The following is a 13310-nucleotide window of genomic DNA, read 5'->3' as shown; positions in this document are numbered from 1 at the left end:
ATTGTATTTGCCTAGTTTAGTTATACATATTGAGCTCTTGTTCTTCCCTCCTAAATCAATCCATTCAGTCCCTTATCAGTCTCTCTTCTCTGAGCATCTTCTAGCTTAATAATATCTTTCTGGTGAAGAGATGCCCAGAGATGCACATAATATTCCAGAATCTCTTCTTCCCTGCGGTTCTTTCCTAACTCCCTGTGATCATTGCTCTGTCACACATATCTTGCCTTTTTTGCAACCATATCTTATTTCAAAGTCTTTCTTTGGTGGTGAATGCTAGTACTTCCTAAGTCTCTTACTGTTCATCAGGTTTCCCCGTTGAATACTTTTGTTTTAGATTATTTCTCCTTCTCCCAATTACGTACACATTAGCTTCTATTATTTTAAATTTAATCTCATTTTGAAATTTTCTGCCAGTGTTTCTAATTTATTTAATATACTTTGGATTATTTCTTTCCTCACTGGCGCTTGCAGCTTCTCTCAATTTAGTTAGCATTATCTGTGAATTAATTACTGTCAGGAGTCAGCAACATGTCCGTACATGGACACAAGTGTTGGTGGTAAAAATTTTGAGGGCCGTGGTAAATTAAAAAAAAATTGAATGACTGAATAACATAACCTCTACCGCCCCCCATGTCCGTTACTAAGTATGGTAATTTTGTCAAGTGTCCATCGTGCAACATGGTGGTGCTGACCCCTGATTACTATGCTCTTTACTTCTCTTTCTAAGTTAATAATGAAGGTGCTAATAGAGCTGGTGGGAAGAATTTCAACAAAACAGGTTTTTTTTTCATAAGAATTTATCAATTCATCACACTTGAACCTAGGTTTCCAGATTCTGCTGTTCTGGGGTAGCCAGCCAAGCAGACTGTCGCAGGGACCCTAGGAAGGCTTCAAGAATCCATGGCCCTGGGGCAACGAGCAGGGCTGACTGTCTCTGACTCTGTGAGCCCCAGGCTTCCAGGTTTTGTAGCCCCCAGAGCACCCAACAAGGTGGACTGGCTCAGATTTGTAAACTCCAGGGCTTTCCGTTTTGTGGAGAATTTCAAAATTTAGGGGGGTTGTTCCTGATTAGAATCAAACCAAATGTCAAAATATCTAAATCCTTGGCAAAATTGAATTACCTTTCTCCGCACAGCTCTAGGTGTCAATAACACAAAACCAAACACAGATCCCAACAGTACTTTGCTAGTCATGTCCTCCAAAGCAGTGCTTTGCCATTTATAATAGTCATTTGTTTATGGGTCATCAGCCAATTTTCAGTTCACATGAAAATGTGGGTACTCAAAGTAACATTGAAATCACTTTAAGAGAAAGTGTATCAAATGCTTTATTAAACTCCCCATATATTACATCTGCTACTAATTTTCCTTTCTCAAAAAAAAACAACTTTGTAACTCTATAAAAAAAATGAAATCTGTCTGGTTAGAACTATTCTTTTATTCAGATTGTTCGTGGTTCTGTTACCTCCAGATGTTTGTTTTTGTTTTTAATACTTCTTTTATTTTAACATTAATAGAAATTAGACTTTCAGGATAGTAAGTGGTAGGATCACTCTGCTTTCATTTTATTAAGTTTGATACTACATTTACCTATCTCTAAGCTTCTGGGACATACTCACTTTCCAGAAATAATTGCCAATAGCTACCGTAAGCTTGTATACTACTCATTCTTTTAATACATTAAAATCTGTATTATCTGAGCTGGTTGATTTAGGGCTAGATTGTGCTTTTGCTCAATACCCTAAATATACAAAGGCATGTAACTACATCAACCCAGGAAGGGCATGATTTTTTTTTCACTTGCTCTGGAGTGGAGGGGTGGAGAATAACTGCATCATCCCTTTACTATATGCAATGTACTTTTCATTCCCTCCAAGTACTGATGCACACATACTTGTGTATGCGTGAGTGTATCTTCCATTACATTGCCTTACTTTAACAGAAAGCCTCACATTGATACTTAGCCTAATTTATTATTAGCATAAACACATTGACCTAATGTAATGGACTGAATTTTCTTAACATGATCATTATTTTCATGTACTGGAGTGGTCCAAAATTTGGGTGAAAAATCAGTAAAATCTGAATAATAGCTTTTGTAAAAACCCAGGAATTTCTCAGTAATAAATGGTAAAAATAAAAACAAAAGGCCTTGTATACACTTTATACAATCATTTTAAATCAGTGGTTGTACTTTGATCTTACCTTCTTGTTCCTTTGAAATTACATAACTTCCATTTTTCTTATTTATCTTTAGCTGACATATAGCAGCATTCATGTAAATGTACTGATGAAACTAAGCTGCTCTCTCTGTTTAGTTAAACTTTTTGTAATCAAAACAGATGAAGATATTTATCTGAAATAACCTTTCCTACTAAGGAGACTTTATTGACATTTACGTGATTGCACACAGTACATCTGCACTTATAATGATATGCATTCTCTCTCTTTATGGAATGTAAAGGGCACTAAGGTTCAATATCTTTGAAACTGGAATAATTTACACTTTGAAATTGCCGTATATGTGCTTAGTTAAGGATAATGTTTTGGTGGAACAATGAAAGCAGATTTTGTAAAATTTAAGCATAAAGCTCATTTTGTCTTCATACCCATTTTTACACCTACAGAATTAAAAACCCCAAAATGACCTAACATAAATTGAACTTCATTTGTAAATTTAAATCTTTTAAACAATGGAAAGGAAAATGAAGCTGTTGACATCAGCAATACAGATCTATTTGAAGTTAGCAGAACTCTTTTAATATTTCAAAAGCAATGCAGTTTGGCATCGAATGGAAACTCATTCAGGAGGGACAATTACAGTAACTAAAACAAGTTGAACTATTTTTTTCTCAAAAATGGGGATTTGGATTAGCAAAATAAAAAACCCCTCTGAAAATAGAATTACCATTCATACTTTTATTTTTGATACTGTAACAGTAAATTTCACAAATACTATTCTATGGTCTGGAAGCAGCTGCATTAAATGAAACAGACAGCAGAACTAGAGGCAGTAGGGATAAGAATTCTTCAAAAGATGGCATGATTTTAAGTCAAATGAAGAAGTTAGAAGGAGAATAGGATGTGAAATGGGGGTACAGGATTGGCTACAATTGAAAAGATTGTGATGTTGGGGACATGCTAAAGAAAATAATGCAAACACAACCAAGCTCATTCTGACTTAGATGCTGACCACAGACTAGATGGTGGGCCATTATACGCAGGGACATGTCTAGGCTGGCCTTAATGGAGTAACAAGCCATGAACAGGAATGGATGGTGATCCTGTACAGCTCCCTGTGTCTGCAAAGATGCTCTGGGATGAAAAGACGACTTACTTTTGAATGTTGAAGAAACTTATATAGGGAAAGAACTGGATGAAACCATGTCTGTTGTGCTTGTGGTAGCTGATATGAATGCACACTGCTTGTTTTTCATCCCTATTTCAGTAATAGGGATTCCCTGTAAGCATTCCCATGAGAATACTGCTCTCCTTGAAATCCCATCAATGTCTGTCTCTGACACTTCTCCACCTGAGTTGGCTTTCTCAGCTCAGAGAGGGTTTCCTCACAAGAAAATACCAACATTGGGCCTTATCAGCTTCCTTTTGAAGTCAATTGTAACTTTCCTAAAAAGGAATTAAATTGGGCACTCAGTCAATAGTATCCTGTGCAGCAAGTTCTCACAGTTGTCACAACAGTAGGTCCTGCAGAGTGTATCATTTTATCCAGTGTTACTCTGCAAACTGTAGATACAAACCAAAAGAAGGGACTTCCATGGCTTTTGCTGGAAGGGAGATGATGCCATTTTCTCCACTTCCTTCATCCATACTTGCTAGAGTTGATTAAATCTTTTGCCATTCCTCTACCACCTCTGTTTTTTTTATTGAATTTTCAAAAAATTCCAACCAGTTCTCATTCCAAGGAGCTTTGGCTGGTACTGGTGTGGCTTGTGGCCTCTTCATACACAAAGAGTCCTGATTTTTTAGGGTTTGACTCATAAGCAAGAGTATTTCTATGTCTGCAGTAGAACTGTTTGTGAATCTTTCTTAGTGCCTGCTCCTGTGACAGAACAAACATCTTTAATTCCCAATGAAGTCAATAGGAGTTCAGGATGTTCAGCGCTTCATGGGACATGGCCTTTAAATATTCATGTTACTGTAAAATAGTAGACCAGATTCACTGGTGATATGTAAGGCAATGTAAGTTCATTCCCCTAAAACTAATTTGGTCTTGCTTAATTACACTCAGTTAGAATCCCTTATACCAGGGGTAGGCAACCTATGGCATGCGTGCCAAAGGCGGCACACAAGCTGATTTTCAGTGGCATTCACACTGCCCGGGTCCTGGCCACTGGTCCAGGGGGCTCCACATTTTAATTTAATTTTAAATGAAGCTTCTTAAACATTTTAAAAACCTTATTTACTTTGCATATAACAAAAGTTTAGTTATATATTGTAGACTTATAGAAAGAGACCTTCTAAAAACGTTAAAATGTGTTACTGGCACGCGAAACCTTAAATTAGAGTGAATAAATGAAGACTCGGCACACCACTTCTGAAAGGTTGCCGACCCCTGCCTTATACATTGTAGACTCCCCTAGACCAACCTACAGCCACTCTATTAATGTGTAAGGGACTGTAATTTACATGCTGAGCAGCTAGAAGAATGTGCAACTTAAAGTTGGGCGAGGCTACTCTTGCATATCTTCTTCCAGCTCCTTAACATGGAAGCCATGCTACCTTAGAAGCTGTTTCACATGGGTAGAGTAGGCATGAGTAGATTTAAGAGAATCTGGATGTAAGGAAGTCTGAGTTTGTGTAAGGAAGTCTAATATGCACAGCCTTACACATCACCCCTGAAATGGTCCATTGCAATGATATAGATAAAATAGGATTATTAGTATGAACTTTTATTTGACAAGAGGATATGGTTTTCTTCATTTACCCTTTTATTATATCATCAACAAACTGCAGAAGATATTGGAAATGAGATGCACCTTTTTAACAGACAGAGTAATCCACTGGAGGAATTACCCGGTGAAGTTCTTGGTACTGTATTATACAGATCATCAGACTAGATGATCATAGTGGTTCATTCTCTCTCTAAAATCTATGAATCTCAACTATTTTCAAGTGTCTTTTCATATAACTTAACATTTCAATTGAATAGATTTTTATGGCAAGGTTTCAGGTCTGTACACTTTCGCTACTTTTGTTTATATGAATGTCTACAGATTTTTAAGTGCTTGACAAGTGCGCTTTGGTAAATAATTAATATTTTATGCATACATGAAAAGCAATCATGAGTTTAATGACATTATTGATTGATGGCCTTGACAAGTAATACATGCAGGAATGATATTACTTATGGAGAAAAAGCTGACAGTTTGTTTGCTATACTTTTAAAATAAGAAAATTGAAATGCCTTTACCACTTATTTTATTTGCATTAAAAAAAAAGTACTGCTAGAAATAAACTAGGTATCAACTGTCCATTACCGGAGGCCCACTAAATTACCTGTGCTCTTTCCTGTTACTCACAGTCTAAAAGGCATGGTTTCTGGGGATGTTTGTTGTTTAAGGCTACACAATTGTATAGAGTGATTCATATGGACTCAATCTGGCAACTGAGACCCAAATGAGTACGGACGCTCCCCGGGTTACGCAAACCCAAATTATGAAAATACACACTTATGGAAAAAGTTCCGTAAGTTTCGTAAGCTTTTTTTTTTTTTTTTGCGTAATTGTCGGGTATACGTTCCCGACTTACGCAAAATTCGTCTTATGCAAGGCGTTCTGGAACAGAACACTTGCGTAAGTTGGGGAGCGTCTATAGTCCCATCAGGCCAGATTCTGATTTTAGTTACATCAGGGTAATTCCAGAATGACTCCATTGCTTTCATTGGCATTGATCCATATTTACTTCAATGTAACAGAGATAAGAATATGGTCCATTGTCTTGAATGGGACTAGTTGTGTGAGTAAGGACTGTCCATATGAGAAACTGTTGATGGATCAGGCCTCCTTGGTCCTGGTATAAATTGGCATAGCTTCATTAACTTCAATAGAACTATGCCAATTTACACCAGGTGAAGATGTGGTCCTATAAAAATTACAAACGTAAACATCATTCATGCACCTATTTGACCAGAAAGAACTTAAGGGAAGATAAAGAACATCTTGAGAAATATTGTACATATGCACATCAGGAGCACCACTGGAGAGCAAATAAATAACTCGAAGGCTTTTCTGAGTTTGATCTGTGAGACCCTGGGCCAAGTTCTCAGAAAGATGAGTGCAGCTCCATTGGCTGCAATAGAATGTTGTCCATTTACACCGACATTGATTTGATTTGTCCTCTATTAATGGAAAAGCAAACTTGCTAATTAATCAAGAGAGTTAATAGGCTTGATTGCATTATGTGCTTGTTTAAAAAGAAATCTTGAACAACAAAAAAAGCCTTCTCTTTTTCAAGCTGATGGCTCATAACCCCAAGTTCATTATTATTACCTTATATAATATAATGTGATGTGACATTTCTGATTTGTACCGAACCTGACATGTCACAGGATAATATATAGGTATTAATGGGGGAAATTCAGAATGACAGTTGCTTGATTATAGCTCAGTTTTCCAGATTATTTTTAATAACCTGTGTAAAAAGAGGGTAGCCTGGTAACTATCTGATAGCTATAAAAGAAATATGATCACTGTATGAATGAAAGCACCCAGGTTAACTCTATGTTAGCAAGTAGATTGTGCAGACAGCACCTAGAACAATATATTTTCATAGAATGATAGTAATGTAGGCGTGGGGGAGGGAGGCTCAAGAAGTAAGCAATCCATCCCCCCATGTTGAGGCAATGTTAAGTATATTTAGAGCATCCCTGACAGTTGTTTGTCCAACCTGGTCTTAAAAACTTTCAGGTAACCTGCACTGTACTGCTGTTATATTGTTCCATACATAAAGAGCAGCCATGTACTTTTAAATTAAGAAAACAACACCACAAGAAAGAACAAAAGAAATGTCTCACTATAAGAACATGCATTGGCCTGCTCCAGAATAGAAAAATTACCCATTGCTGACAACAGGGGGTCAGTAACTGGTTTAGCACATGGTTTAATTGCAAGTGTAAATCAGGACAATCCTGTGATTAGCACTGTTTCAGAAGAACTAAGTGTTTTTATTTATTTATGTATTTATTTATTTATGATTACTCCAGCATACATTGGGATGAGTTTGTGTCTGCTTATTTTCTTTGGAGCACATTGAGGGGCTAGGGCCCTAAGAGTTTTATGAAGTATTTTTAGATGAAAATAGATTATTTTTATAAGTTAAGATTAAAAATATACTTTTTTAAAAAATATGTTACTTTATATCATTCATGTTCTTAAAACAGCAATTAAAATTCTTAGATATGCGACCTCCTCAGTTGAATAAATCTTTCAAGGCTGGATTCTCTAAGTGTCATTCATCTTTCCTCTCTACACCTTTCTTTTTGTTCCAGCCACCCTAACCCTCACCCATCAACAGAAGAGAGAGAGAGAAAAAAGTTGTGCTCTTCTGCTTCCTGGGCTCATACACAACATGAATGTTAGAGTAGCACTGTAGCTCTGGCCCCAGCATCAAGCCTTCTCCAAAGAAGGATAACAGCCCATGTGGAATGCATGTTCTACTGCTGAACTTTGAACACCATTTGGGAGGTTACTGCTGGGGGAATTCTGCACCACTGTGCATGTACAGAATTCATGTGCGGCACAGATTTTCTTTTCCCTGCAGAAAATACATTCTGTCTGAGAAGTGCTGCAGTTCCACCTTTCACCCACCAGAACCACTGTGGCACCAAAACAGCCAGCAGCCAGCTGCATTCATCACAGCACCTTGCCCATGGATTTAGGTTAAGACAGACAGAGTGCGGCATACAAGGCTGCTGAGGGGTCACAGACTGGGGTTCAGAAGGGCTAGTGGGGGGGATAGATTGGGACATGGGCTTAAGAACTAGTGGGGTGACAGCACTGAGCCAGGGGCTGAATGGAAGGGGAGCTGCACGGCCCCATAGGGAGAGCGGTTTGGGGACTGCAGGGACACATGGGGATGGGGGATGCAGGGACACACATGGATAGGGAAGATGTGCCTGACTAAATAGAAGAGGCTTGGGGTCAGCCAGAGTCTGCATGGGGGGAGGCTCCCCAAGTCCCTAACAATCCCTCCCTCCCCCCCAAAAAAACCCCCTGTTATATACTTCTCCCACCCACACCTAACAATCCTCCAGGTTCACTCTCAGGCTCCTTCAGCTCCTCTGTTACCCTTGACTCCCCCAGGACTTTGAACCGCTTCTGATGGATGTGGGAAATACGTTTCGGTATTTTAATTTAAATGAATTACTCAAAGTTATGTATTAATATGCCTAGTAAGGAATCTGTCTAAAAAAATTACCTGAATCTTTTTTTTTTGTATGTATTGTATGTATTGTTATAGACAGAATTGCTGACAGGTACTTTGAAATAAATTACCAAAATAATTGAAACTGGTGTGATTACAATGTGTTATTTTGACAAAATATGCAAAATTTTTCAGCATTTTAAAATATTGTTTGCAGAATTTTTAATTTTTGGTGCAGAATTTTTAATTTTTTGGCACAAGATTACCCCAGGAGTAGGGGGAGTAAGACCGCCTTTGGTGTGGAGGATCTTTTCTAATTTATTTCCCTTATTCTTAAATTTTGTGTAACATTTCTACTCACCTCATAGATGAGTGAGAGGAGGCAGGATTGGGGGGAGAGCAAAATGCTTTTTGCTATGGTATAAAATGTGGTTCTTTTCACAGATTTGTCAGAAACCTGGCAAAGAGCCAGCTTCACCAGCTGTGGCAGATTTTGTCCTCCGCCTCCCCACACACAAACACATTACTTTGGCAAATGTAGGGCTTAACTGTGTCCTCTAGGAACATCACTAATTAGATACGGCTCCCTAGCCCATAGTATAAGGGACACTTCGGTGTGTATACCCACAAAATGTGAGGGTGCTCAATGTCCAGACCAATGTTTTCCCATCATCACTAGCTTAAATTTAATAAAACTTACTGTAACACTGCAAGACTCTTTCCAAGACATTGAGAGAACTGCAGTTTCCATTCAGGGACACCTGAGACTTCTGATGAAGTATGAGATGTAAACAATGTAATGAATAAATAATTAACACATAATTAAAAAGTTATTAAAACACAATTGTATTAGCTGTCTGCATATTATTGATCTCTTAGGTCTGCTGTAGGCCTGTTGGGCGTGGTTCTCCAACATCTTGCACAGCTGTGCAAAGTGAATTTCTCAAATGCTACCACATCAGAATGACAGCGTTTACACAGACTCTGCACTGGCGTAATTGACTACACGAGATGCAAGACCGTGGAGACCCAGGCCTATACTTTTCAAATCACTGTGTCTATGAGCCTGTTAAGTGTGTGTCTTTGTGTAATGAAATTGCTTTCCTCTACATTCTGATATCACACTGGTTTAAATTGGAAGCAATTTTACTTCAGTCAGCTGACTCACACTGGTGTATACCTGGAGCAACTGACACCAGAATCAGGCCTCAAACGAGCTAAAATCACAAGGCCATATTGGGGCTTTTAAATCATAGCTGGTATGGTGACCAGAGGTCACACAGGAACAGGAGATCTCAGAGACATTCTGGCTCACTCTGGACATCAGGCTAGGAGGAAGAATGGTCCCGTGATTAGAATGCCAGTTTAGGATTTAGGAGATCTAGGTTCAATTCCCTTCCCTCCAGACTTCATATATGACCACCTCAGTTCTCCAGCTGTAAAGTGGGGATAATAAGCACATACCCCCCATTTCCCTACACCCAGAAATGCTGTGAGGATAAATACTCTAAAGAGTGTGAGGTGCTCAGATACTATGGCAATGGGGACCATATAAGTACCTCAGATAGACCTCTGCTCCCTTTTAAAAGGCTACAGCATGTTCTCCCTTCTGTTCTCCTAGCTGGTACTGAAGGGAGTGGTGCACTAGACTCCCAACCCCAAATATGGAAATCAGTTAGATCCTGAGCATGTGGGCAAGACCCACTAGACAGATACCAAGAAAGAATTCTCTGTGGTAACTCAGAGACCTCCACATCTAGTGTCCCATCTCCAACGGTTGGGGATTTTTGCTACTGGCAGTCATCTCTGGGCCATACGCCATGGTAGGCAGTCCCATGATACCATCCCCGCCCCACCCCCCACCCTGCCCCATAAACTTATCAAGCTCAGTCTTGAAGACAGGTGTTTTGCCATCACTGCTCCCCTTGGAAAGTTATTCCAGAACCTCACTCCTCAGATGGTTAGATAACCGTGCAGAGCCAGCCATAATCTGGCTGAAAGTATCTTTCACTGACACATTTTTCACTCAACTTCATGATTCTGACTTTACAATGAAGTCGTCTTTTGTATGCCTCGGCCTTCATTAGAATTATTTGATGGAAAAACCTCAGAGTTTGAAGGTTTTGTTTCATTAGAAAGGCACTCAGAAGTTTGGATGAGTACCTAAATATTCTCCAAATTATCCAAAACTGTTTTGTGTGAAATTAAGGAAAATTAAGGTTGAACATTCTGATGAGATTTCTGGTGTTTCCATCTATAATAGATAAAACCAAGATGTGAAGCACGTGGAAAATAAAATGTCAAGGAAGGTTCAAGTCAGGTTCAGTTTCAGGGTAGGGTGACCAGCCCTATTGAGGCTAAATCTCTTTCCCACTAGCTTCTACAAGAGAACAATTTAAATCTTGGCTCCAAAAATCTACCAGATTTGTGTATTTGTAGATATGGATTTATATTTTATGTTTGCAAAATGGTTTGTATCTTTATAATGAGCTGAATCAAGCCCCTGTATCCAATCATCTACATACTTTATGCTGTAAAAAAATCTGGACCTAGATCCAGATCTAGACTTTGTGATTCAGACTATCTCCGGCTGTTCCTGAAAAAGGCATTGTTCTTCTTTTTCATGAAATAACACATTTCTATTATTATGAATCTCCCTTTGATCCTATATTTAAGTTATTGTGGCCACAGCATGGGATTGTCATTGCTTGCCCTCTGATTTTTCCCACCCCAAAAATCAGATACTCTGCTAAACACATTCCTGTTACGTGTGATAGTTCATTTCTGTAATTTATTAGGGCCAAGCACATGGTGAAGTGGTCACGCTCCTAAGTGAAACCTGATGGGGATTGATGGCAAAATGCCATTTATCTACATACTACCCTGGCTTCTTTATCTCTTGCAGTAGCGGGATCAATACACATGAAAACATGCAGAAAAAGCTAACCAGCATAATACCTATAATGTAAATGATGTTTGACACTTTTGGTGGGCTCTGCATGCAAATGCCCTGGTAAGAAGAAAGTTGTGATTACGCTGCTCTACAGCCAAAATGCTTCTGAAATAAATGTAGTCAAACTTTACTAATTCTGGGTCACTGAGAACGAAAATGATGCTTAAAATTGTTGATTGGCTCTAGTTTTCAAGATATGCTATTGGGTCAGTATATACGACCCTTGACTTGGGAATGGCGGAAGATAAGTGAGTTATAAAGGAAAGGGATCTCAATTTAAACCAGAAATGACTAAAATACATCTTTGACTGGATCTATGAATAAATCTATGACTGGGTTTGGACAGTACTTGCTTTTTAGGCAAAACAATGAATGATGCAATCTGAAGCTGGTATTGTGTCATACATGATATGAATTGCATCATGTTATTCCTAGAAGTCATGGATGATGCAATCATAACGAAGCTTACATCACTCTGCTGAACAAATTGCCCTATATCAGCTCTAGAAATCATACAGTGTCGTGCTCTCTTATTTGTCAGTGTTTGATTTTGCAAAGGGACACATTTCTGTTTAGCCAAAGTGAGCAGAGATGCCTCGTACTTGTGTGAACAGTGCAGATAACTTCTGCTATGTTTGTGGTGAAGTGACTTTTGCATCACAAAAGCGCAGTATAACCACTCTGGTTAAGAAAGCCTATCACCTTTATTTTGGCTGCAAAATTGGAGATCAGGACAAGAGGTGGGCCCCACACATATGCTGCAACACTTGTGCAACAAATCTTCGCCAGTGGTTGAATAGGAAAAGGAAATCTATGCCTTTTGCAGTGCCAATGATTTGGAGAGAGCCAACAGATCATACCAGCAATTGTTACTTCTGCATGGTGCCTCCAGTTGGGAAAGGTGTGTCAAAGAAGAAAAAGTGGACTGTGCATTATCCAAACATTCCATCAGCTTTACGCCCAGTACCCCACAGAGAAGGACTGCCGGTTCCTGATGCACCAGAATCATTCTCACTTGAGTCGGACGAGGAAGAGGAAGAGGATGAAACTTCTGGTCCTGAACCATCAGTGTCACAGGACCCACATTTTCTCCCATCCTCCTCCTCTGAACCACACCTCATAACACAAGGTGAACTGAATGACCTTGTCAGGGATTTGGAACTACCCAAGAGTAAGGCAGAGCTGTTGGGCTCCAGACTACAGCAGTGGAATCTCCTGGCAGGTGATGTTAGGGTTTCCATGTTCCGTGACCGTCAAAAGGATCTTGTCCCATTCTTCTTCATGGAAGGTGATCTTGTAGCCTGCAACAACATGGATGGTGTGATGGCAGCCCTCAACATCGTTCACGATCCAGATGAGTGGAGACTGTTCATTGATTCATCGAAGACGAGTCTTAAAGCTGTTTTACTGCATAATGGCAATGTTTTGCCATCAATTCCAGTTGGTCATGCAGTCCATATGAAGGAAACCTATGACAACATGAAACAATTTTTGAGGTGCATAAACTATGACCAACATCAGTGGCAGCTTTGTGGAGATTTGAAGGTTGTTGCTCTCTTGCTTGGTCTGCAGACTGGATACACAAAGTACTGCTGTTTTCTCTGCGAATGGGATAGTCGTGCAAGAGATTCCCACTACATCAAGAAAGATTGGCCACTCCGACAGTCATTGGAGCCTGGGAGGGAAAGTGTTCAGCATCCACCACTTGTTGAATCAAGGAAGATTTTGTTACCACCCTTACACATCAAGCTGGGTCTGATGAAGAACTTTGTCAAGGCCATTGACAAAACACAAGCAGCTTTCAAGTACCTCCGTGGAAAATTTCCAAGGTTAAGTGAAGCTAAGATAAAGGAAGGTGTCTTTGTTGGTCCTCAGATTCGTGAACTTCTTCGAGATGATGCATTTGACCATGCACTGCGTGGCAAGGAAAAGACGGCATGGAAAGCCTTCCAGTTAGTGGCAATAAATTTTCTCGG

This window comes from Emys orbicularis, chromosome 1, assembly GCF_028017835.1.
Source record: "Emys orbicularis isolate rEmyOrb1 chromosome 1, rEmyOrb1.hap1, whole genome shotgun sequence".
Classification (NCBI taxonomy): Eukaryota; Metazoa; Chordata; order Testudines; family Emydidae; genus Emys; species Emys orbicularis.
Note: the sequence above shows the minus strand (reverse complement) of the source record.